The 25,897-nt window shown below is 38.9% G+C and overlaps 1 pseudogene across 1 annotated transcript in view; it reads right to left on the bottom strand.

Moving 5' to 3' along the window:
• Window positions 1-967: 967 nt before the first annotated feature.
• The window catches only part of LOC308696444 (putative DMBT1-like protein), a 32,012-nt pseudogene continuing 7,082 nt past the window's right edge, over window positions 968-25,897 (bottom strand). Inside the window, exons 3-12 of the transcript XR_014032275.1 lie at window positions 25,306-25,512; window positions 25,081-25,212; window positions 24,775-24,969; window positions 23,615-24,628; window positions 9,029-9,115; window positions 8,683-8,756; window positions 2,972-3,178; window positions 2,748-2,879; window positions 2,386-2,647; window positions 968-2,239 (exon numbers count right to left, since the gene is read on the bottom strand). The product of XR_014032275.1 is annotated as a putative DMBT1-like protein (transcript). The remainder of the gene's footprint in view (window positions 2,240-2,385; window positions 2,648-2,747; window positions 2,880-2,971; window positions 3,179-8,682; window positions 8,757-9,028; window positions 9,116-23,614; window positions 24,629-24,774; window positions 24,970-25,080; window positions 25,213-25,305; window positions 25,513-25,897) is intronic.

The raw sequence follows: 25,897 nt of genomic DNA, 5'->3' as shown, positions 1-25,897 counted from the left end.
ATCTGAGTACATTAGCAGTTCATTTCACATGAGTAGCCTTGTTATATTGTGGCATCAGTATTATAACAATCTGATATTCAGTTTTTTTTATATGTTTTTTTTTATCAATATACAGAAAAGTTTTTGAGCTGTGTTTTTATTTTATGGCACACAGAGACATCAAGAATCAACATATTAATCTCAACAATGGTGACAATCAACAAAGCTTTTTTGTGATGTTCAGAGTTGATCTGAAAATTGTGTTAATTATCATCATTGTTGAGTTTCATACGCTGATTCTTGATGTCTGTGTGAGTCTTCATTATCGTGTAAAAACATTCTCTGCATAATTACTTCATAAAATCTTTCAGAGTATCACAGCACTGCATTAGTACTGACATGTGGAATTTACAAATAATATTAAACAACTTAATTAAACTCTTATTCCATTGAATCAGGCCATAAATGATGAGTAGTTCATCAGTAAAAAGTAACCAACATAATCTGATCATAGTTTCTTTTGTATTTTGTGCCATAATAAACATGTATCAGAGAAACTCAGTTTCAGAAGCACAGGTTAATTCAGGAAATAATTCAGGAAATACATGTAAATTAAGTGTTTTTGTTTTTTAATTAGTTAATTTTAACGTTTGTTTGGCAGCCATAACTGACAGTCATTTTTAATGAGTCATTTAAAGGTAATTTGGTCGTGAGGAGGTATTTTATAGTAATTTGGCTCAGTTTTGGAGTTTCTGGTGTACTTTTGGCTGAGAGTTGGTTCCAAAACTAAAACCTATTCAGGCCCAGCGCAGGGCCAGTTATGGGTTAGTAAATGGCTGAGACTCGGGCCAGTTATAGCCCATATGTGGCCCTTGTCTTTAATCCAGATCTTTGTGGCATGTGGGCCGTTTGAAAATGGGCTCTGTGGACCAAAGCTGGGCCACAAAAAAACTGCAATGTGAGGAATAAAGGGAATCAAACTAGCAGAGAAAATGAAAAAAAAAATACATTTTTATTTTTATGGGCACTTGCAAAATTAAGCATTTTTATTGCTAAAACAATTAAATGAAACCTTTAAAATCAAGTGAAACATTTCAGACAATTCATTCAAGATTATAAATGAATAACATGTATTTTAAAAAAAGAGACTTGATTGAATCTAATAGATTTGATTAGACTGAAAATGGCTATAGTAAACTACAGTAGCCAAATGTAACTGTGCAGTCAGATATACTCTGGACGCACAACAAATCTAAAACTGTAGTCATCAGGACAGGGGTTAGGCAGACCCATACTGCTGTTGGTTTGAATCACTGCCAAGCTGTTTTTAAATTCTTGGATATGAAAGACATTGTTTTGATTTTTACAGGTGAGAATCAATCTGTTGCTGAAGCGAATGGTGTTAGTGTAACTGTACTGATTGCCACTTGCGAGGAACCTTGCAACAGGAAAAGATTTACATGAGACACCATAGTTAGAGCATTCCTGAGCATTACGAAAAACCTGGGCTTGCCACTGGACCTTCTTCTCTTTGTAAAGAGCACTAGGGTGTGCAGGAGTGGAGAAGGTTTTGAATCTGTTATTTTGACCATAGTTGTAGTTATAGTATGGGTAATTGTTGGTTGTGTCATTGATAACTACACTCCACTCATCAGAAGTGTAGATTCTGGGCAGATAATCATTACTCATGTTATCCATTTTATTCCTGATCTTAGAGAAAGGCAGAGCATTGAACTGAAAACCTCTGAGCAGACCAGTTAGGTACAGTTTCTCATGATTCTGATGGAGAACACTTGAGGAAAACTGCATTTCATACAGTTTATCCACTGGGATCAAGAGGAAGCGGATGTGATTCAGGAGGCTGGCCTGTTGTTCTGAACTAATTTCATCACCTTTGTCTTGGATCCATCTCTCCAGAGCTTCAAGAAGAAAAGCTTCATCCTCCACAATCAGGTCTGAGCGCTGCAGCAGAGCGTCCATCATGTGAAAGGAGATGGTGCTCCACAGCGGAGAGCTTATGAGGAACTCACAGTTCCAGGAGAGATACTGAAGGACATTCTCCTGCAGAACAAGGTCACCTGTGCGGACGCCATACTCGTACATTGATAGCTGTGTCCGGAAGGTGTTGTCTTCAGGAAGGAGGGAAGTGAAGATCCTGCCAACATCCTCCATAAGGGTCTTCACTCCGAAGATAAATGACAGCTGATGGAGACATTGAGCCGAAGTGATGGAAACATCAATCTGACGTGTGTACAAATACCTGAGAAAAACAGTTCAGACACTGTAAGCATCTATAACCCAAAATATATTCAGTAGAATTATGATATGCACTATTCAAAGCAACATTCTCGATTAATTGAGACAATTGGATTGAGCTACGAACTGAAGTGATCTTAAGAAATGTACCTGAGAAAAGCAGAGACATGAGGATGGCACGCCTGGCTGACATCCACTGTGAGGTTTCTGGACTCATTTGTTATGTTTAGTTCTGGATAAATCATGAGGATCATACGGTGCACACAAAACGCCAACTCTGCCTCTTCACTGAGGTCTCGTGCATTGATGCTGAAATCACAACCATCTCCACTGTCAAACAGAAGACCAAGATCATCAGACAAACCCAGACTGTTATCCACAGAGAACTGACGATTGCTGGTTATGTTTTTACCTGCAAAGAAAATATAATAAAACTGATTAAATTTATGTAAATAATACATATACAATGGACAACTGCAAATATATCTCTTGTAGACAATTTTTTTTCTTACCAGTATTGCAGATCACTCCTGCATCTTCTTTATGTGAGCAGTCAGTAACACCCCAGCCTTTAAAGCTGCAATCAGACAATGAGCTTTCTGAACCTTTACACTTCATGTCATCCAGCCAGATTGGACCAGAGCCTGGAAAAATAAATAGCATTTGGGGTAAAAAAAAATTAGACAATTATTGTTATCATAGTGTGTAGCAATAAAATGGACTGAGGATCATATACCTTCACCATATTGTCCTCCAGGCGTAACTGAGATTGCTCCAGGGAAACCCATCTGACGACACACCACTTGTGCTTCGGCCACGTCCCAGTCGTCATCACAAACTGTTCCCCACTGTCCATCATGATAGATCTCCACACGACCAGAAGAAGGAAGATTCCCCACCAATCTCAATCTGCCCTCCTGTGTTGGCTGCTTTGGTGTGTAACCTTCATCCAGCAGCAAAAGATTAAAATATTTATTTATTTTACTGAAAAACACTTTAAAGACTTTAAAGCAGCCAATGAAAGGTGTTGCTTAACCTCAGCTAACTGTGCATTTGTTGCTGTAACAGATGTGTTTGGTTGTAAAATTCCACTGGATGTTTAAGACTTTGTAGATTACATTTAACATAATTTTTTTTTTTTGTAATGTTTACAAATATTACTGATATATTGTATTTATTTGATATAAAACTCACAACAAACCTGTAAATACAAATACTGCAAACAAACAATAGAGCTTTTTACACTCTTTTTCAAAAAGAAATTGGGGCAGTGATGAAGTGAGCAGGTAGGTTAGAGTACAAAAGATGATCTTGAGGGAGACACAGAGGAATGGAGACAGGGAGAATAGTCCACTATGGGTAATTGAGACCGGACAATGAGCTGGGGTGAAGTGTGTGTACAAGTAGTATAGGTAATGAGGTTGATGATGAGGTGAAGGTGTGTGTGAGGTCATGAACAACGTGCAGGTGGGAACCAAGGAGAGCGATGGGAGATAATGTGCAGAACTGTGACAGTAGCGCCGTGTAACATCCCAGGGATGGAAGGGTGGGCGCCTTGGAGGCTGACAAGGAGGTGGAAGCCTCTAGGGTGGTGCTGGTTCAGACGGCCAGGGTGGAGCCGGCCATTCAGATGGCCAGAGTGGAGACGGCAGCTTCGGGAGACCAGGGCAGAGCCGGCAGTACGGGTTTATAGACCCCCCCCCCAAAATAAAATTCTTGGGGAGCTCCAGGCGTCGCAGCAGCGGCCATCTTGGACTAGGGATCAGGCGCGACGGCAGCCATCTTGGACGAGGGATCAGGTGCGGCGGTGGTCATCTTGGACGAGGGCTCTGGCGCGGCAGCGGGCATCTTGGACAAGGGCTCAGGTGTGGCAGTGGCCATCTTGGCAGAGGGCTTTGGAAAGGCGGCCATGACGGGACAAGACTCTGGAACGGCGGCCATCTTGGGACGAGACTCTGGAACGGCGACCATCTTGGGACAAGACTCTGGAACGGCGGCCATCTTGGGACGAGACTCTGGAACGGCGGCCATCTTGGGACGAGACTCTGGAATGGCGGCCATCTTGGGACGAGACTCTGGAACGGCGGCCATCATGGGACGAGACTCTGGAACGGCGGCCATCTTGGGACGAGACTCTGGAACGGCGGCCATCTTGGGACGAGACTCTGGAACGGCGGCCATGGGATGATGCTCTGGAATGTCGTCGAGTTCACCATCGCTGGGATGGCGAACGGGGACTCACTGCTGGCCCACACCCACTCCACAAAGCCTTGAAATTCACCCGAGGTCCCGCAACAGGCAGGTGTGTCTTCATCTCCGCATTTAGGCCTGTGTGGAAGAAAACACTCAATGGTCAGTCGGGGAAGGAGGTAAGGCACGCCAGGTCGAGGAATGCCGCAGTGTGGGCCTCGAGAGAATGCTGGTCTTGGTCCAGGCAAAGTAAGAGCACTGCTGGATCCATTTTCTGTCTTGGTCCGGTCTTCTGTTACATAATGCAGACACTGGAAGATGGAAGGTGAACAGTGAGTTTATTGAACAATAATGGGGCAGTGATGAAGTGGTAGGTTAGAGTCCAAAGGATGATCTTGACGGAGACACAGAGGAAGGGAAGACGTGGCGACAGGGAGATCGCTGGAGACAGGGAAAATAGTCAACTGTGTAATCGAGACCGGACAATGAGCTGTGAATATATGGGAATATACTGCAAAATATAATGCAATATATTACATAATACATTTCCATATATGAGAAACTAGTGCTTATATTTTTCAATATACTGCAATATATGCATTGACTATGTAATGTATGGCTATATATTAATGAATATAAAATATTTATAAATGAAGACATAAATAGCATTACATGTAATATTCACAAAGTTTTATCCTTTATTGTGTACATATATTGCACATAGATGTTCCCATATAAATGTGAATGTATGATAATCAGAGGTGTATAGTCCAGGGGTCAGAAAGTAGAAGTCCTGCCATATGTTTATTCCACCCATGAACTCAGCAGCTGATTTCACTAATTAGTTCTCTCTCCTGTCTGAATTAGCAAATCCAGGTGATTGGAACAAAATACTGAGGAGGACTTTTACTTTTTGAACCCGGACTTTACACATCTGGCCACGTCAGCCAAGAGTAAAAGAAATAACCCAGAACTTGACCTTATCTGAGTCACAAAACCTGTGTATATTAAATTGTTCCATTATTTATTTATTTTTTTAAAAGGTTTTCTGGTATGTGTGAGTTTTTGGGGTTATTAATGTGCTGAAGAGTAGAGACTGTGGTGAGGTTGACAATTGGTCAAAGATTAAGACTGCTCTATATTTTTAAAAGTAATGACTGTGCACTTCTCAACATAGGGTTGGTTAAATACTTTAGTATATGCAGATGTACTTTTGCTGTTGTCAACTAGCTTGAAAATATGAAACATTTATAATGTAAATTATAATAATAAAAAAAGAAACATAACATTATATATTTCTCTATACATGTGTGTTTATGCTGTGTTGCAGATTTTTCCTTAAACCTAACTAACTGGGTCGTCTCCAATCGACGTTCCCTTTCTACTCTAAGTCTACTTGGGTCATCTCCAATTGACGTTCCCTGGGTCGTCTCCAATCGACGTTCCCTATATAGTCTACCTGGGTCGTCTCCAATAGACATACCCTATATAGTCTACCTGGGTCGTCTCCAATCGACGTTCCCTATATAGTCTACCTACCTAACTAACTTGCTTCCCTAACTAGCTTTCTTGCTGCACAGCAATGATCAACAAACAGACTTCAGCAAATGTCCTTTAAATGCTTTAATCACGGCCGGGGGATCTCAGAGCAGTTCTCAGAGAATCTCCCCCAAGAAGAAGCAAGGCCGGAGGATCTCAGACAAATTCCATTGAGAATCCCACCAGCTAACACAAATACAACAGTTTTTAAAGAATAGGGAGGTATGGCAAAAATGTCATGCTGCATTACATAATTTCCCCACAATTTGATGGGTTTTCATAGACAAACCCTTCTGTTACCAGGTAGAACAAAAACTCTGTTTTTGGCTTCAAGTTTAGACATCTGTCTAGTTTCATTTCCCATATTTGTTATTTTTACACTCACACAACCAAAGAAAAATGGCTATGGCAACACAACATACAACATTCAAAAACACAGGACAGAACGTTTTAGTACATTGTGTTTCAAAGTGTTAGTTTTGGTAGGCCTAAAAAGGGAAGTAAGGTTAGATGTTAGAAACATGGTTAGTTTAATATCAGTTTACTATTTTATCTACCCTTGTGCATCCGTAAGGACATTTTTGTCCTTTTCAGTTTTGTTTTTTTGATCACTTTGCCTGTGTTAATGCTAACTGCATAAAATTTGGCAATGTATTTTTATTGTAATTTTACTATTTCATCACCATTTCCTTTGAATTTTTTTTTTTTTTTGCACTAGTTACACAAAATACTTCCTCTCAGGACCTTTTGGACAAAAATGGCCCCATTGAAACCCATTAAAACTGCATTTTTTAATCCCTGTGCCGTTTAACTATAAAATGATGCAGTCTTTGTTAATAGGCTTTCATTCTGTTGGCAAGGCTTCAAAATTTACATTTTTACAATTTGTTATCAGATGGTGCCATTTTTTCAGGTTAGGCCTATAAAGCAAATACTCGCTATATTCCTGTTTTCTTCTTCTATATATTATAGAGCCAATTGGATAAATTATGCAATGATAATCGTGTGCGTGTGTTGGTATGGATGTCAGAGTGTGGTTGGTATGTGCGTGTGTTGGTATGGATGTCAGAGTGTGGTTGGTATGTGTGTTATAAAAAAAATATGTGTTTGTGTGCATGTGTGTGTTTGTAGTATTGAGAGAGAAAAACTCAACCGCAAATAACAAAGCCAATCACTGTGTTCACCAGTGGAGTTTTGCTGGCATCCAATGGGGAAAGTCTGGTACTGCGCCCAAACAAAATCTTACTGAAAGCTCATTTTTTGAGATATCAACCTCAAATTTGGAACACAACTTATTTAGATTTAAGGCTTTGATTTTCTAGCCATTTTAGAGTTCAACTTGTTTCATAAAATATATATATTTTATAAAATAATATTCATAAATAATTTTCATAAACTTAAACCTATATAACTTTTTTTTGGATTTACTTATAAAAACAAATTAACTTCAGCAATAATGTGCCAAGGGTATTCTTTAAAATAATACCAAAGTTAAGTCTGTGCTCCCAAGCTTCAACTTTTTATGACAGTCTTTTGACATGGACATTTTTGTCCACTTTGGACCTATGTGGAACGTTTTTAAATTGATGCACAAGGGTTAAAAATCCACCACAGTTGCATGAGTAAATATATCTGCAATATATTACACATGCAGTACCATATCATATTCATCTATATATTATGAAGAGAATTACTGAATATAAAATGACATACATTATGATATATTAGTATTCATTTTTCAATATATTTTTCAACATTTAATATATTGATCATTCATGTATGGAAAATATATTTTCCTTCCATAAGGGAAGTGTGTGTATAAGCAGTGTTGGTAATGAGGGTGATGATGAGGTGCAGGTGTGTGTGATAATGAACGACGTGCAGGTGGGAAGTGGGAACCATGGAGAGTGATGGGGGATGAAGTGCAGAACTGTGACAATGTTAGATCTTATTGGAACTCTTTATTAAATGGTAAGGTTATCCCATGGGATAAAGTGTGGTTGTTACCCCAGATGTTTCATATTAGAAATAAGGTTAAAGAAATATCTTTTAAACTCATTCATCAATTTTATCCAGCTAATCATTATTTACCAAAAATGTAAAAAATATACATTTAAACTGTGCTTTCTGTAATAATTATCACGAAAACACCTTGGATTTATTTTGGCATTGTACTTTTTCTGTTATACTGTGGTGTAAGGTACAGAAATGCATTAATGAAAATATTCAGTGTTCAAGACCATCAGTCTCTCTCTTATGGGAAAATGAACTCTTTGGTTTCACGGATTATCCTGAAGAAAATGGAAAATATAATTAATTAATTTATACTTTTGACCAAATTTTATATTTATAAATGTAAGTTTACTGATCAGAAACCCAATTTTATATGTTTGGTGACTGAAGTAAGGCTGTACGTAAACAGTATTAGAGATTCTCTGAATAAGAAAGCTGTCAAGACTTTAAAAATCTGTGAGCTTGACAGATATTTAGTTGATATTTTTTTACCTGAATGCACTTTTATTCTGATATTTATGTTACCACCCCCCGGCACCCTTTTCTTTTTCTTTTCTTTTTTATATAGTAATTTTTTCTTTCTCTCTTTTTTGTATTGTATGTATACTTTTATTTGTACAAAATGTATGTTGGTTGAATAATAATTAAAAAAAAAACTGCAAACAATGTATTTTATGTAAAAAATGAAAGAAAAGTTTTACTAACCAAACGGCGTCCAATGTTGTGCTGAAACGTGAAGAAACAGTAGAGGCAATAGAAGATACATGATTCTCCTCATGCTGGAAATATTGCAAAAGCAGAGACAGGAAAACAATTCTCAGTTACAAAACATCTTGCCTTTCCTTTAAATAAGGATCAAAATATTTTGAAACTGGGATAAAACACTGCGTAATCACATTTAAAGGCTAACATTTTTATTTTACGAAAATGCTAAATTTGAGAAGTTTTATTACTGCAACATATGCATTTAAACAAGAACTCTCTGTCAGCACATCTGGGCTAAGGTTAGTGTCAGAAAAAATAATTCTTTAGTTAATCATTTCATACAAACTTTGCTCTGCTGTTCCGTCCGTGCTGCTTCTGATCCTTTTCATGCAGTCCAACAAAGAATGATACAAACACAAAATGGTATCTCCTTCTTCAACAAAGTTTATTGGTCAGACCCAAAGTTGATATACTCTTCTTGTTATGCATATTCATTTGATTTAGAACAAAGACTTTCACAATTGATTGGATAAACAAATGAACATTATCATAAGCCCTCCTACTTCCGTTTACCATAGGTGGATGTTTTACCTCTTTTCAAGGACAAATGTGTCAACAGTTAGATAAAGAAAACATGTTGAAACACAGCTGGTGCTCTAGCAAGGAAAGCAAAACTAAGAGAATGATGGGGGAGAACAAGCAGATCAACTTCCTGAGGGGATTGCATCAGGTATAGTTCTCTGCTGAAGCGAAGAGGTCAACTTCTGATAACTTGTGACAAACCTGGTATAGTTAAATGGTCAAAGTCAACTGTATGATGGATCAAAGTAATTGTAGACCTATTTGCTTCATTCTTGTTTTCTGCAGTGTTTTAGCAAAATGATCTTTTTGTCTTCTTATTGTCTTTCTGCTATTGTTGTTAAAATAACCTTTAAAGGGTTAGTTCACCCCCAAAATGAAAATTCTGTCAGTTATTACTCACCTTCATGTTGTTCCAACCCCGTAAGACTTTTGTTCATCTTTGGAACACAAATTAAGATATTTTTGATCAAATCTGAGAGCTGTTTTACGCATAGGCTTCTATGTAATTTCAGTCTGCCGGCCTGGAAAAGTTAGTAAAAACATTGTAAAAATAGTCCAAGTGACTACAGTGGCTCAACCTTAAGTTTATAAAGCGACGAGAATACTTTTTGATATCAAAAATATCTTAATTTGTGTTCTGAAGATGAACGACAGTCTTACCGGGTTGGAAAAACATGAAGGTGAGTGATTACTGACAGAATTTTAATTTTTTTGGTGAACTAAACCTTTAAGCCTTTACTGTGGCACTCTTTAGCACAAGAGCGAAGCAACCAGCATGGAGCAAAAAGGGCTTGAATGAAGCACGTTTGGCTGTAGATAAATGATTAGAGGATGTGGCGCAAAAGATAATTACCGTAAATGACCCTGAGCACTTATGGTGTGTACCGCTCCATTGTTTTGACGCACTGCCCACTTTAAACTGTAGAAACAGTAAAATGGCACAGTTATGTCCCACTGTCTGGATGGAACCATTTGAAAACCACTGCTCTATATCATTGTCTGGGAGTGTAACCTCCACTCTCTGTAGACTACACCTCTCTTGATAACATGTCCGCTCTGCAGTTCAGATGGTAGAGAACAAATGGACAGGAGATGCTGGTCGGCACATAGAAAACTCCTCGCCAGCTTCTGTAAGGACTATGAATTGATGGTGCCTTGGCAATTTATGTATGCTACACAGTAAAATCCCCAGTGTTAAATTAACATAACTCATGTGGCTTCCAAGATGAAACGAAAGAAGGCGAAAGGTAAGTGGCCAATGTGTCCTCAACTGCTGGAATGATAGTATTGCCCTGCTTCACAGAACCAACCAGGGGTGTGTTTCCCGAAAGCATCGTTGGCCAACGATGGTCGCAAGTTCATCGCAATGTCCATTGAACTCTATTGGTAACGACGGAACTTGCGACCATAGTTGGCCAACGATGCTTTCGGGAAACGCTCCCCAGGTTAGTGAAATCAGAGGCCGCCGCATAAAAAAAAGCCTGCTTTTCGGGTTTTGAGATCTTGTAATGAAGATTGCTGTAAAATGGTAGCTTCCTTCTAATGGGGCATGAAGTGACAGGCCGCTCAGAAAACGCTTGTCGAGCTTGGAGGACTGAGAATCACAAGGCTCGTCAGGCCACTCAATGTTGAGCTTCTCAGTAGCACGAGTTACAGTTTTTCTCAATCGATTTGGTACATTTCTCCAAACTCAGGTAACTGCTCTCAAAACATTTAACACAGTGATCTGTACACTTTGTAATTGTCCTAAACAGATAGAAAATTCTCCTTCATTTCATACAAATTACAAATCAAAAGCATAATTTTCTCAAAACACTGTTCACAAAATTCCCTAATGTTATCACAGCAGTTCATACAGCCAACCCAATCTTTGATATATCAGGAAAAACAGTTGCATCTTTTTCATTGGTCTTCACAAAGATCACAAGCATTTTTACAAGCATATCAACCCCAAATTGATATCTGATGAGTTAGTAATCCACTCAACACAGAAAAAGCCAATTTCCTAATTGTTCACACAGCTGTCTTAATTACAACTACTACAAACGGGGAAGAGAAAAACAACAAAGAAGATGAATGAGGACAAAAGACAATAAAAAGAAGAATGAGCAGTGGAAAAGGAAGAGGTGTAAGAGTGAGAGGTGGTGGACAGGGTAGAAGGAGAAGAAGAGGAAGAGGGGATGGCTGGAATAGCTGAAGATGTAGGAGCAAGAGAAAGAAGAGCTGAGGATGTTGGAGCAAGAGAAAGAAGAGCTGAGGATGTAGGAAAAAGAGAAAGAAGAGCTGAGGATGTAGGAGAAAGAGAAAGAATAGCTGAGGATGTAGGAAGAGGAGAAGATAGAGTAGAGGGAGAAGAGATGGATAGATTGGAGGGCAGTGGTATAGTCAGTGTTGGGGAAGCTACTCTGAAACTGTAGTTTGACAAGCTACAAGCTACTCGTAAGTTAAAGTAGTTAAACTACAGTCAAGCTACCCTTTTGGAAAAGTAGTTAGCTACACTACAAGTTACTATCAAAAAGTAGCTAGCTACATTGAAACTACTTTTGATTTTTTTTGAACAACGTATATTATAAATAACTGAATAAGTGTCTGAGGAAAGCCATAAACAAACTAAGATTACATTTTTTGTTCAACTGACAAACACGATGGCACAAACGTTAGTGGTCTTGTTCATTACCAAACTGGCGGACAGATCATGGCGGGTCATTGTAATTAAATCAGAAATAGAAATTTGATGTAACATAGAGATCAATAAAGCAGGATAATTAATACATTTAAAATGGCCATTACTCACCTGTATGTGCATCCTTAAATTTGTGCTTGAGGTCTTCAACGTAGACAGCGTTTTAAACTTTGGTTTGCAAAGATTGCATACAAAAGTGTAACCTTTAATTTAACACGTCTTGCTCCATCATGGATAATATGGGTGTGTCTACCCACTTCTGTACGTCAGTGAACCGTTAGCCGCAAGATGCGTGATTAAACAACAGGTGGTGGTAATGGCAAAAAATTTGTTTGTAATCTAACAAGAGGAAGAATATCCTTGCATCGCGCTGATTCGCGCAGGCTCGATAAAACGCAATGTAACGTTAGCTTTTGCTCGCGCTACACCGCTACTTGCTGCAAAAAGTAGTTAGCTACTGGAAAAGCTACACTGTTTAAAAAGCATCTGAGCTACTGCCAAGCTACTGAAAAATGTAGTTAAGTTAACTACTCCCAAACACTGGGTATAGTGGAAAGAGAAAGAGTAGAACATATAAGAAGAGATGGACAGAGAGGAAGAGGAGGGCAAGGTGTAAGAGGAGGGCAAGTGTAAGAGGAGGGCAAGGTGTAAGAGGAGCGCAAGGTGTAAGAGGAGGGCAAGGTGTAAGAGGAGCGCAAGGTGTAAGAGGAGGGCAAGGTGTAAGGTGTAAGAGGAGGGCAAGGTGTAAGAGGAGGGCAAGATGTAAGAGGAGCGCAAGGTGTAAGAGGAGGGCAAGATGTAAGAGAAGCACAAGGTGTAAGAGGAGGGCAAGGTGTAAGAGGAGGGCAAGGTGTAAGAGGAGGGTAAGGTGTAAGAGGAGGGCAAGGTGTAAGAGGAGGGAGGAGAGGTACAAGGATAGGGTACACACGTGTTTCAAATGAAATCAGAGCCACACTTACTGACCACGTCATAAATCATGGTCTCTCACTGAGAGAAGCTGGGCAGAGAGTTCAGCCCAATATAAACAGATCCACAGTGGCTTCAATTATCCGCACATTTCAGAAGGAAATCTGGTAAGTAACTATATCATTCTACTTCTACAATGAGAGTCCATGTAGTCTTGTTTGAGATAGGTCTAGATTTCTACAGTAAATGTTCCTGCTTGTCCAAACATTTTTTCAGAATTGAAGTTAGAACAAGTTAGAAACAAGTTAGAAAACATTCAGGTGGACAAGTTAGAAAACATTCAGGTGGACGAACAAGACTTCAATTGAACAAGAGCATGCCATTGTTGACATGGTGGTACAGAACAACACCCTCCGCCTCAAAGAAATTCAGCAAAGAATAACACAGGACATTCAACTGTTCCACAATATCCACCAATGCAGTCTCTCCGCAATTGATCGTGTTCTAAGGAGAAATGCAATCTGAATGAAACAAGTATACAAAGTGCCCTTTGAGAGGAACTCCGTTAGAGTGAAGGAGTTGCGATTCCAGTTTGTTCAGGTATGTGCAACCCAATTACTGTACTTTTACTGTCATCACAAAGATATATTTTGAAGTATGAATTTTAAGTATGTGTCCATAAACTATTCCATGCTACTGTAAGTGAAAAGTTTTAGGCATATCTATTTATACAGCTGCTTCAAAGTGTGAACTCAAACTTCAGCAACAGTTTCACAGTAGTATTGACTGCAATCAATGTCATTACTGTAAAACACTAACTTACTGTATTGTACCTTGTGTTCTTTTTACTCTAGAGAATCTTGGAGTTTGATAGCAGTGCAAGTCATTATGAGTACCTGTATATTGATGAAGCAGACTTCAATCTTCACAAAAAAAGGAGAAGAGGAAGAAATGTGATTGGCCATCGTGCTACAGTCAATGTCCCTGGACAACGAGGAGGTAACATCACTCTCTGTGCCACAATTTCTACAACTGGTGTTGTGGCACACAATGCTGTCTTGGGACCATACATACAGATTTTTTAAACCTCCTCAATGAAATCCTCTTTTCGCAGGGTGATCAGGAGCAAATGGTGTGGAATTTTGTAGTTGTTTGGGACAATGTCCAATTCCACCATTCAGCACTAGTGTGAGAGTGGTTTGAGAATCACCCACATTTCAGGATGGTGTTCCTTCCACCATATTCTCCTTTCCTGAATCCAATTGAGGAATTCTTCTCCTCTTGGAGATGGAAAGTACATGATCGCAACCCTTACAACCAAGTAAGTCTTCTTCAAGCAATGGAAGAGGCCTGTGGAGGTATTGGGGCACAAGCATGTCAAGGATGGATACAGCATTCAAGGCGTTTTTTCCCACGATGCATGACTCGTGAAAATATTTGCTGTGATGTTGATGAAAATCAGGCCCTGCTGTTCTACAAAAATCGCTTAGAAACTTAAAGTTATAGCATAGATATATTTTACTTTTTGAGTAATTTAAACCCACAGCTTCACTATTGGTAAAGAGACGCCGCTCAGACTGATAGGACAAACTCATGCACGCAATCATCCTCCCTCATGCATTCAAATAAATGTAATCTTCTTACCGTTCCACTTCCTCCATATCTGATTCAGAACGCAAAAAAATCGGCAAGTAATGTGACCCATAGACATAAAAATGATTAAAATAAACTATGTTGAGGGTTCCTACGCAGTTAGAAGGTATGGAATTTTAATTTGAGTAATTTACAGGTTGGGATAAGTATGAGAATTTTTTATAATAATAATTCATACAAGCAGTGTGTTTTCACGGCAAAGTTAAAGGGCCCCTTTATGCTGTTTTAAAGTTTCCTAATGTTGTTTTGGAGTCTCCTACAACAGGTTTACATGCATCAAAGACCAAAAAACTGTTTCTGTCATGAACGCAAGAGGAAGCAAGATGCAGGTAAAATATTTTTATTATAAATAAACAGTGAATGGTCAGGTCTACACAAACACAACACACAGGGCAGAGGATAGTTATAATTTTCTCCCTGATATTATCAATCTTATAAGTGAAGAAGTTCATAAAGTCATTACTGCTGTGCTGCTTGGAAACTTCGATGCTTGAAGCTTTCTTTTTTGTTAGTTTAGCCACCGTTTCAAATAAATACCTAGGATTATGTTTATTTTCTTCTAATAGGTTTGAAAAATAAGCAGATCTAACAGCTTTTAAGGCCTCTCTGTAAGCAATTGAGCTCTCATTCCATGAAATGCGAAATACCTCTAGTTTTGTTTTCTTCCAGTTGCGCTCCATTTTTCTGGCTGCTCTCTTAAGGGCCCGAGTGTGCTCGTTGTACCACGGCGTTGGACTATTTTCTTTAATCTTCTTTAAGCGCAACGGAGCAACTGTGTCTAAAGTGCTGGAAAAGAGAGAGTTAAAAGTTTCTGTTGCAATATCGAGTTCTTCTAAGCTATCCGGGATGCTGAGATGATGAAACTGATTAGGAAGATTATTAATAAAGCAATCTTTAGTGGCAGAAGTGATAGGTCTCACATATTTGGAACACGGAGTCGGCTTTGCAGCCTTGGCTAAATGAAGTTTACACAAGACTAGATAATGATCTGAGATGTCATCGCTCTGCTGCAGAATTTCAACGGCATCCACATCTATTCCGTGTGATAATATTAGATCTAGAGTATGATTACGACGATGAGTAGGTCCTGACACGTGTTGTCTAACTCCAATTGAGTTTACAATGTCTTTAAATGCCAAACCCAATGCATCTTTTTCATTATCGATGTGTATATTAAAATCACCAACAATTAGTACTTTATCTGCAGTCAATATTAAAGGGTCATGAAACCCCCCTCTTTCAGCTCAAGTCTAGCTCAAAATCTTTTTGAAAAATGCAACTTAAATGGGCGTGGTGGCTGTGAGAAGAAGGGAGGGGGAGTTGGTGTGGTCAAAGCCAGTGGCCAATGCATATCGACCGTCACTGTCAGTGGTAAAACGTGAGGAAATGCTAGATTTTTTATAGCTGGCAAAGTTAAAGTCTAATGAAATACACTGACACCTTATTTTTGTCCTTAAAAAGTAACTGAATGCCCTGCTACACATATTAGCCTACTACAGTAATCATTCTATTTAAAACATATACATGTACATGCATATCGGCCATTATAAAATATATATTTGTTTATATACACTAACACTATAAATGCATATATTTGAAAATAATACATTTTCCGCTTAAAAAAAAAAACGTTCCGTAAATAGCCTAGACTACGCGCCCCCTAAACCCACTAAAGATGGACAATGAATGTGACATAAATTTGCACAAACTAAGCATGCGTTGATGTATTATCGAAATATCTACATTTTAATAACGAGTGATTATTTAACAAAAAACAAGTAAAAACGGTCAGGGTTACATTTAGACACAAACACACACACACACCTCTGAAGCGATAGAAAAGTCCTCGGGACCGCATCACTAGCAAGACGAAACCTGCATTGGTGTACAAGGCTGAAGTCCACCATTCTCCAGTTGAATGGTTGCTACACACACATATAGTTTAGATGTGCCCGTGGTTGATGGCCAACCAACCGCCCGCAGTCAGAGTCCAGCCCTGGCAGCACCGCGGGGAAAGATGCACTGGAACTTTTGCACCATGAAAACAAACGCGCGTCCCATCATTGCCTCTCTCATCTACTACGCGATATCACAGTTTGACATGTCTGTCTTTGGAAAGATCCACGTGGTATCATGATTAATTCAGTGAAGTGTCTTCTCATTGGATATGAAGGCTCAGCCTCATTAATAATTATGAGAGAACGATGAGTCATCAACGGACGATCCGTACAGAAAAACGTCACATCCTGTGACGTGGACTCGATGAAGATTTCAAACCCGGAAGACGAAAATAGCCGATACAAACTCAAATTTAACCATTTATATCCTATTATTCAATTTTACAGATTATAACATTGTCTTCTATGGTGTTCAACACACCTACCTCTGTTAAAATCTCAGAAAAATTGGTTTAGGGTTTCATGACCCTTTAATTCTGATAGAAAGTCCGCAAATTCTTTGATAAAATATTTATGGTGCCTTGGTGGCCTGTATACAGTAGCTAGCACAAATCTCAAATGTGATTTATCATTTATACTATATATTTTTTCATTAAGTACTAACACTTCAAAATAATTATATTTAAAACTTGATTTCTTTGTGGTTTTGAAACTATTACTATAAATTACAGCAACTCCTCCCTCTTTGCGTTTCAGACGAGGCTCATGTTTATAACAGTAATCTTGCGGGGTGGACTCATTTAAAGTAATGTAATCGTTTGATTTTAGCCAGGTTTCTGTCAAACACAGCACATCTAGGTTATTATCTGAAATCATATCATTAACAATGAGTGCTTCTGAAGTAAGCGATCGAATATTCAGCAACCCAAGCTTTAGCATTTGCTCATCTGTATTAAATCTTTTTTTTATTTATTGAACATCAATTCAATTTTTAACCTTAGATGGGTTTAAAAGGTTTTTGGATATTCAAATTTGGGGAACAGACACAGTCTCTATATGATGATAGCTAGGTGAAAGAGGCTCTATGTGATGGGATTTATCTGACCTTGGTGACGCGAGGCCGCTAGCAGACGGTTGGTTAAGCCAGTCTGTCTGCTTCCTGACCTGAGCCCCAGATTGTCATGTTTGAGCTCTAAGACTATGAGCCATATTACTAGAGAGAAGAGCAGCACCATCCCAGGAGGGATGAATACCATCTCTTTTCAACAGGTCAGGTTTGCCCCAAAAACTTTTCCAATTGTCTATAAATTCTATATTATTAAGCAGACACCACTTAGACAGCCAACCGTTAAGCGAACACAATCTACTAACTATCTCATCACTCCTGCGAACAGGAAGGGGGCCAGAGCAAATTACAGTGCTTGACATCGTACTTGCGAGTTCACACACCTCTTTAATATTAATTTTGGTGATCTCCGACTGGCGGAGTCGAACATCATTTGTGCCGACGTGAATAATAATCTTAGAGAATTTACGATTAGCATTAACCAGCACTTTTAAATTTGCTTTGATGTCAGGCGCTCTGGCTCCCGGCAAACATGTGACTATGGTGGTTGGTGTCTCTATTTTCATGTTCCGTGTAATAGAATCGCCAATAACTAGGGCACAATCATTCTCAGTGGGTGTTTCACTGAGCAGGGCAAATCGATTTGTTATGGTAACTGGAACGGAAGAGTGTTTTTTTGATCCGCGACTAGAGCGATCCCTCACTGTCACCCATTTGCCCGGCTGCACGGGCTCTACTTCAGCTGGAACCGAATCATGTAAAGAGTTCACTATGCTAGGCGCATCCAAAGCATCTAAAGCTCTAGCACTCTTACTATCCTCAATTAAAGTTTGGATGCGTGTCTCTAGTTCTGAAATCTTCTCCGTTAGCCTAACTGTCTCCTTGCATTTATCACATATAAATCCTATAATGCCAACAGAGAAGGCTATGCTAAACATGTGACATGAAGTGCAGGTGACAATAACAGGACAAGACATTACTCACCGTGTTTGTTGAGTGATTCTTACTCACCTGAGCTTTTTATGAACTCAAAGGCGCGAGCGCGCGAGAGAAAAATAAATAAATAAAAATAGCTGAGCGCACGGGTGGCGCGTTAACAGGTTTGCGAATTACTAGCGTGTTGTGCTAGTAGTAACGGAAGCTTATGTCAGGTTAATCTGAGATGTTGGGTAAGCTGTATTTAGTTGTAGTATAAACAACTAGAAATTGTAGTAAATGATGGTTCAAAACAAGGAAATACGAGGCTAAGACGGAGCTTACAGCACCGAAGCAAACACACACACAGCAGGCAGCGAGGCAAACAGGAGCAATCGATCCCTTCAAAGCACATGAACACGCACAGCAGAGTCTACCTCAGCAGAGTCTTCCAAAACTGAACGAACTGACTCTGGCCATTTTATCTATCTATTGAAGGTTCTAATTGAGGACTGCAAATGAAAACTAGCTCAAGCTAAATCTGGTGCAAAGCATCTTTAATTAATGTTTTTTGCACATTGTCCCTGTTGAAATAAAATAAACTAACTAACTAACTAATTGGTGTGTGATCAATTTTGACTCTTAGTGTTTCCACTTGGATAATTGTATGCATATTTAGCTGAAGCTGTGCTGACTTGAGTGAACAATATTGAATGCTAGTGCTTTCTAAATGACAACATGGTGTAGGCAATGAGAAATGAAAGGATTTGTGTGTACAGTTTTAGTTCTACAAATCTGACTCATGTGTCAAAACAGTGGAATAGTGTTTATAGTTTAGTGAAATGGGTGTGCTTTTTGATAAATGGCGTTATGGTTTTGAAATTTTAGTTCAAAATCCTGTTTAAAGTATTTAAGCAATCAAGAAAAACTGTAACAGAGGTTTAGATGTTAAAGTTTTATTGAAAATACTAAAGTTACCATACTGTCACCATTGTGGTGATCAGTGTTTGCTTTAGTTGGTCTCTTGACCCTTGACTTTTCAACGTTAGTTCTTCTTTTGCTGATTTAACTGTGTTTCTGATACACATTTGTTATGGCAAAACAAAAAAAACTCAGGATAAATTCTCATCAGATGAAGTTAATCATGTTTCAGTGATGATATCGTCATCATGTAGGGGCCTGATTCACTGATGTTGCTTAAAGTTAAATCTCAGAGTACATCAGCAGTTAATTTAACATGATTTACAGTAATCTTGTGATATTGTGGCATCAGTATTATGACAATATGATATAAAAAAAAATTTATACAGTCATTATACAGAAAAAAAAATAGCTATTTTATTTTACGGCACACAGAGACATCCAGTGTTGTGTCTGAACGCGTTCATTGAACGATAGTTCATGAACTCGTTCATATTTTGGGCGAACGTGAACTGAACGTACCGTATTACTGCCTGATGAATGTTACTGTGAACTCGTTCATTCTGGTGTCTGTGAACGCCACACTCTCTCAGATTAACTTCGTTCAATAGGATGCCAGATTTCTATAGAGCCTTCCAGGCGAAAACCCACCTAAAACACACCGTAAACCGGCCTTAATATGTAGTGGAAAAAACACCCAATCTGGCAACACCAGCCACCAGTATCCACTGACTCTCTTGTTCGATCTTGTTCATCAAAATGAACAAATGAGTTTTATGACAAGGTCGGCGAGGATGGGAAAAATCTGACGCATAGCTTCAGTGTTAAAAATGATAAAATAATTGTCTGTGGTTCTATATGGGCTGGGGTAATCATTTTGAAAAATAATATCTCGCAGCAACCTGGAAAAAAAGAACTATGAACTAGTTAATTTTTGGAACTGTGAACTTAGTTACAAATTTTGAGTATATGAATTATGAACTAAACTAGATCATTTTAAAATTTGTGAACTAAACTTTGAACTAGTTCATGTAGAAAGTGAACTTTCCCAACACTGGAGACATCAAGTATCAACATATGAATCTCAACAATGGTGACAATCAACAAAGCTTGTTTTGTGACGTACAGCGTTGATCTGAATATTTTGTTGATTGTCAGCATTGTTGAGATTCATACACTGATTCTTGATGTCTGTGTGAGTCTACAAAAACATTTTCTGTATAATGACATCATACTAATCTTTATGAGTATCACAGCACTGCAGGAGCTACTACAGTAGTACTGGCATGCGAAATTTAAACTAATATTAAACAACTTATTCAAACTTTAATACCAACGAATCAGGCCACTAAATGATGACTAGATCAAAGTGACCATCAAAATCTGATCATAGTTTTTTTTTTTTTTTTTTTTTTTTTGCCATAATAAACACGTATCAGATAAACACAGTTACAGAAGCAAAAGAAAAACTGATGTTTAAGAGTCAAGAGGCCAAATTAGGGGCTGTTTACATGACACTGTTTTTAAAAAAGAAAAACGTAAAACATTTTATTCATTTTGGCCATTCATTTACATGACAACGGCGTTTGGATGCCTGAAAACGTAAACTTCTGAAAACAGGTTTCAAAGTGCACGTTTTTGAAAACGTTCTCCGTGTAAACAAGAAGTTTTAGAAAACAATCTCTGTGTAAGAAAACGTGAATCTCTGAAGAAGATGACGTCATGCACATGCTTATTACATCTTTAGTGTTTCATCACCTTCTAATGGCCTGGCAACAGAATACAGCATTCTTATTAATTATTAATTTCCGCAGATCCGTGTGAATGGGGATCCTTTTTGACAATGGTGTCGCCTTTACACGGAAAAGCATATATTTGTTGTAAATGTACCCTGAAACACTGATCATCATAATAATGACCTCATAATGTATTATTTTCAATAAAACATCAACATGTAATCCTCTGGTAATTCTCAATAAGAACTTTTATATGAAAGAAATAAAGTCTGGATTGTAATAAGTGAAGATGCTGAGATCTTGAGAGATCCATTAGTGTTAAATGTTCTTTTGGGATTTAAAGGGTTTCTGTTGTCTGAGTTTTTGGGTCACCATTGTGCTGAAGAGTAGAGCCTGAGCTTCAGCCCAGGATGGGCCAGACAACATTGATGTTATGCTGCATGTTGTTTATTAAAGAGGTGGTAACTGTTTAGTTGCTGATGCAGTGAAATAGTTATGTAAATTCACACGTTTTTAACTGCAAGAGGTTCACATTTAACAGTGTATGTTTTTGTTGGTAATAATTCCAGAAATACCTGTAAAATAACAGTGTTTTTCTGTTAAATGTTTAATGAAACTTTCTGTAAAAGTGTTATGATGAGGCAAGGACGAAGCAGAGAGAGAATCCATATGCAAGCATACTTTAAAGGTATAGCGGAGGATCTTTCCGAATTTTAGATAAGAACCGCCCTCTCCACTTTTTGAAAAAATGCACATGCGCAACACTCTACCTGCTCCCGAGAGGGAACGCCTATTAACGTGTGCGAGGTTCTCCTCGTGCACGCTCTGTTTACAAGTTGCTGTCGGCATCGCTCATACAAGATTACTTTCCAAAAGAAGATTTGCACTTTTTCTCCAAATAGCATGCCAAACTTTACCTGTCGAGTAGAAACTTCGCGACTGAGGCATCAGTGGGAAGCCCAACCTGTGTTTTCAGCGCACGCCATCGTGTGAAACAATCTCCCAAAAACACTCTGATCTTGTTTCTCTCTTCTGAGGCCTTTCTCTTCTTCTCATACAGTTCGTACAAACTTTTTCTCTTGCGACCCTCAGACATTTTCAAAGGACCCGGTGAAACGGCGAGCTTCAATGAATGGCTTAGCTCTAGCTCACCACACATAAACACCTGAAAGTGCGCATGCGCAGAAAGCGAAAACTAAGGGACGAGCACGTACGACGGCCTTACGTAAACATATCACCAGAATGATTGACACTTAGGTGGACCAATAGTTTACACTACCCACCCGGAAAAAGAAAATCCTCCGCTATACCTTTAATAGAACAAAAAGAACACGGAACTCTGGACAGGAAACAGCTGCAACGACCGACAAACAACAACTGAAGCACAGAGGTATATATACACAGGCAAACAAGATAACAAGGGGGTGTGGTTAATCAGAAACACCTGGGGAGACTAATAAACAAGAAAAACTACAAAGGACTACAAAACATGGCACAGGACAGGAAATAACAAAAGTCCACACACGACAAGGGAAACACAGGACAGGAATCATGACATAGCCCCCCACTTAAAGGGATAGTTCACTTTGAAATTAAATTTTGGTTTGTTTTAGCTTACCTCAAGGGCATCCAAGATGTAGGTGTCTTTTTTTCCGCAGTAGTTTCAATTTTGATATTTTTAGGTCAAACCGTTCTTGTCTGACAGTCATATAATGCAGGTCTATGGTCACTGTCTCAAAGAGCATGCACAGAGTCCAAATTAAAACAATTCCCCATCGTCCAAATTAAACAATTCCCCATCGCTCGTTTCGTGTCTTAGGCCATCAATGTGTACTTACGATGGGGAATTGTTTAATTTGGACGACGGGGAATTGTTTTAATTTGGACTCTGTGCATGCTCTTTGATGGGGTGACCATAGACCTGCATGATATGACTGTCAGACAAGAACGGTCCACACACGACAAGGGAAACACAGAACAGGAATCATGACAAAAAGTATTTTTTTTTCTTCTTTATTTTTAAATGAGTTAATTTCAACGTTTTTGTTTGGCAGCCGTAGCTGACAGTCATTTACTTTTTTTGTGTAAATAAGGCTCCGTTTCCGGGTTTCTGGTTTAATTAGGCCTTTGAGTCAGTTCCAACACTAAAACCTATTCAGGCACAGTGCAGGGCCATCAATGGGTTAGTGATTGGCTGAGACTCGGGCCAGTTATGGCCCATGTGTGGCTCTTGTCTTTAATCCAGATCTGTGCCACTCGAGGGCCGTCATTTTTTGTGGCATGTGGGCCGTGGGAAAAGGGGCTGTGTGGACCGGAGCTGGGCCAGAAAAAATGTGAGCAATAAACGGAATCAAACTAACAGAGATAATGAAAGAAATATATTTTTATTTTTAAGTGCACATGCTAAAACAATTAAATGAGAACTTTCAAATCAAGTGAAAAATTTCAGAAAAATGATTCAGGATTATAAAAGAATAACAGGCATTTTAAAAAAAGAGACTTGATTGAATTTAATAGATTTGATTAGACTGAAAATGCCTGTAGCCAAATGTAACTGTGCAGTCAGATATACTCTGGACGCACAACAAATCTAAAACTGTAGTCATCAGGACAGGGGTTAGGCAGACCCATACTGCTGTTGGTTTGAAGCACTGCCAAGCTGTTTTTGAAGTCTTGGACATGAAAGACATTGTTTTGATCCTTACAGGTGAGAATCAATCTGTTGCTGAAGCGAATGGTGTTAGTGTAACTGTTCTGATTATCCTCAGTGAAGAGCCTTGCAACAGGAACAGAATTACATGAAACTTGATAGTTAGAGCATTCCTGAACGGTAAGAAAAACCCGGGCTTTCCACAAAACCCTTTGCCCCCTGTAAAGACCACTAGGGTGTACAGGAAAGTAGATGTTTTGGATTCTGTTACTTTGTTCAAGGTATGGGTGTTTGAAGCTGGTAACATTGATAACTACACTCCACTCATTAGCAGTGTAGATTCTGGGTAGATAATCATTACTCATGTTATCCATTTTATTCCTGATCTTAGAGAAAGGCAGAGCATTGAACTGAAAACCTCTGAGCAGACCAGTTAGGTACAGTTTCTCATGATTCTGATGGAGAACACTTGAGGAAAACTGCATTTCATACAGTTTATCCACTGGGATCAAGAGGAAGCGGATGTGATTCAGGAGGCTGGCCTGTTGTTCTGAACTAATTTCATCACCTTTGTCTTGGATCCATCTCTCCAGAGCTTCAAGAAGAAAAGCTTCATCCTTCACAACCAGGTCTGAGCGCTGCAGCAGAGCGTCCATTATGTGAAAAGAGATAGTGCTCCACAGCGGAGAGCTTATGAGGAACTCACAGTTCCAGGAGAGATACTGAAGGACATTCTCCTGCAGAACAAGGTCACCTGTGCGGACGCCATAATCGTACATTGATAGCTGTGTCCGGAAGGTGTTGTCTTCAGGAAGGAGTGAAGTGAAGACCCTGCCAACATCCTCCATAAGCGTCTTCACTCCGAAGATAAATGACAGCTGATGGAGACATTGAGCCGAAGTGATGGAAACATCAATCCGACGAGTGTACAAATACCTGAGAACAACAGATCAGACACTGTAAGCATCTATCACACATAATATATTCAGTAGAATTATGATATGCACTATTCAAAGCAACATTCTCAATGAATTGAGATAAATGGATTGAGCTGCAAATTGAAGTGATCTTAAGAAATGTACCTGAGAAAAGCAGAGACATGAGGATGGCACGCCTGGCTGACATCCACTGTGAGGTTTCTGGACTCATTTGTTATGTTTAGTTCTGGATAAATCATGAGGATCATACGGTGCACACAAAACCCTGAAGACCAAGATCATCAGACAAACCCAGACTGTTATCCACAGAGAACTGACGATTGCTGGTTATGTTTTTACCTGTAAAGAAATATATAATATATAAAATATAATAAAGCTGATTAAAATTATGTAAATAATAGATATACAAGCGCACATCTGCAAATATATCTCTTGTAGCCATTTTTTTACCAGCCTCGCATATCACTCCTGCATCTTCTTTATGTGTGCAGTCAGTAACACCCCAGCCATTGAAGCTGCAATCAGACAATGAGCTTTCTGAACCTTTACAGTTCATGTCATCCACCCAGATTGGACCAGAGCCTTGAAAAATCAATAGATTTTGGGGTAATTTTTTTTTGACAATTATTGTTATCATAATGTGTAACAATAAAATGGACTGAGGATCATATATACCTTCACCATATTGTCCTCCAGCCGTAGCTGAGACTGCTCCAGGAAAACCCATCTGACGACACACCACTTGTGCTTCAGCCACGTCCCATCCGTCATCACAAACTGTTCCCCACTGTCCATCATGATAGATCTCCACACGACCAGAAGAAGGAAGATCCCCCACCAATCTCATGCTGCCCTCCTGTGTTGGCTGCTTTGGTCGGTGATCTTCATCCAGCAACAGAAGATTTAAAGATTTATATGTTTTACGGAAAAACATGCTCACAAAAAAAGACTTTTAAAGCAGCCAATGAAATGTGTTGCTTAACCTCAGCTAACTGTGCATTTGTTGTTGCAACAGATGTGCTTGGTTGTAAAATTCCTCTGGATGTGTAAGACTTTGTAGATTATATTTAAAAAATGTTGTAATGTTTACAAATATTACTGTGATATTGTATTTATTTTATATAAAACTCATGACAAACCTATAAATACAAATACTGCAAACAAACAATAGAGCTTTTTACACTCTTTTTCAAAAAGAAATTGTTACTACATCATATGTTTGTTACGTAATGCAGACACTGGAGAGGAAGATGGAAGGCGAACAGTG

This window comes from Scardinius erythrophthalmus (genome assembly GCF_964197995.2).
Source record: "Scardinius erythrophthalmus genome assembly, chromosome: 1".
Lineage (NCBI taxonomy): Eukaryota > Metazoa > Chordata > Actinopteri > Cypriniformes > Leuciscidae > Scardinius > Scardinius erythrophthalmus.
Note: the sequence above shows the minus strand (reverse complement) of the source record. Positions and strands in the feature narration are given on the sequence as shown.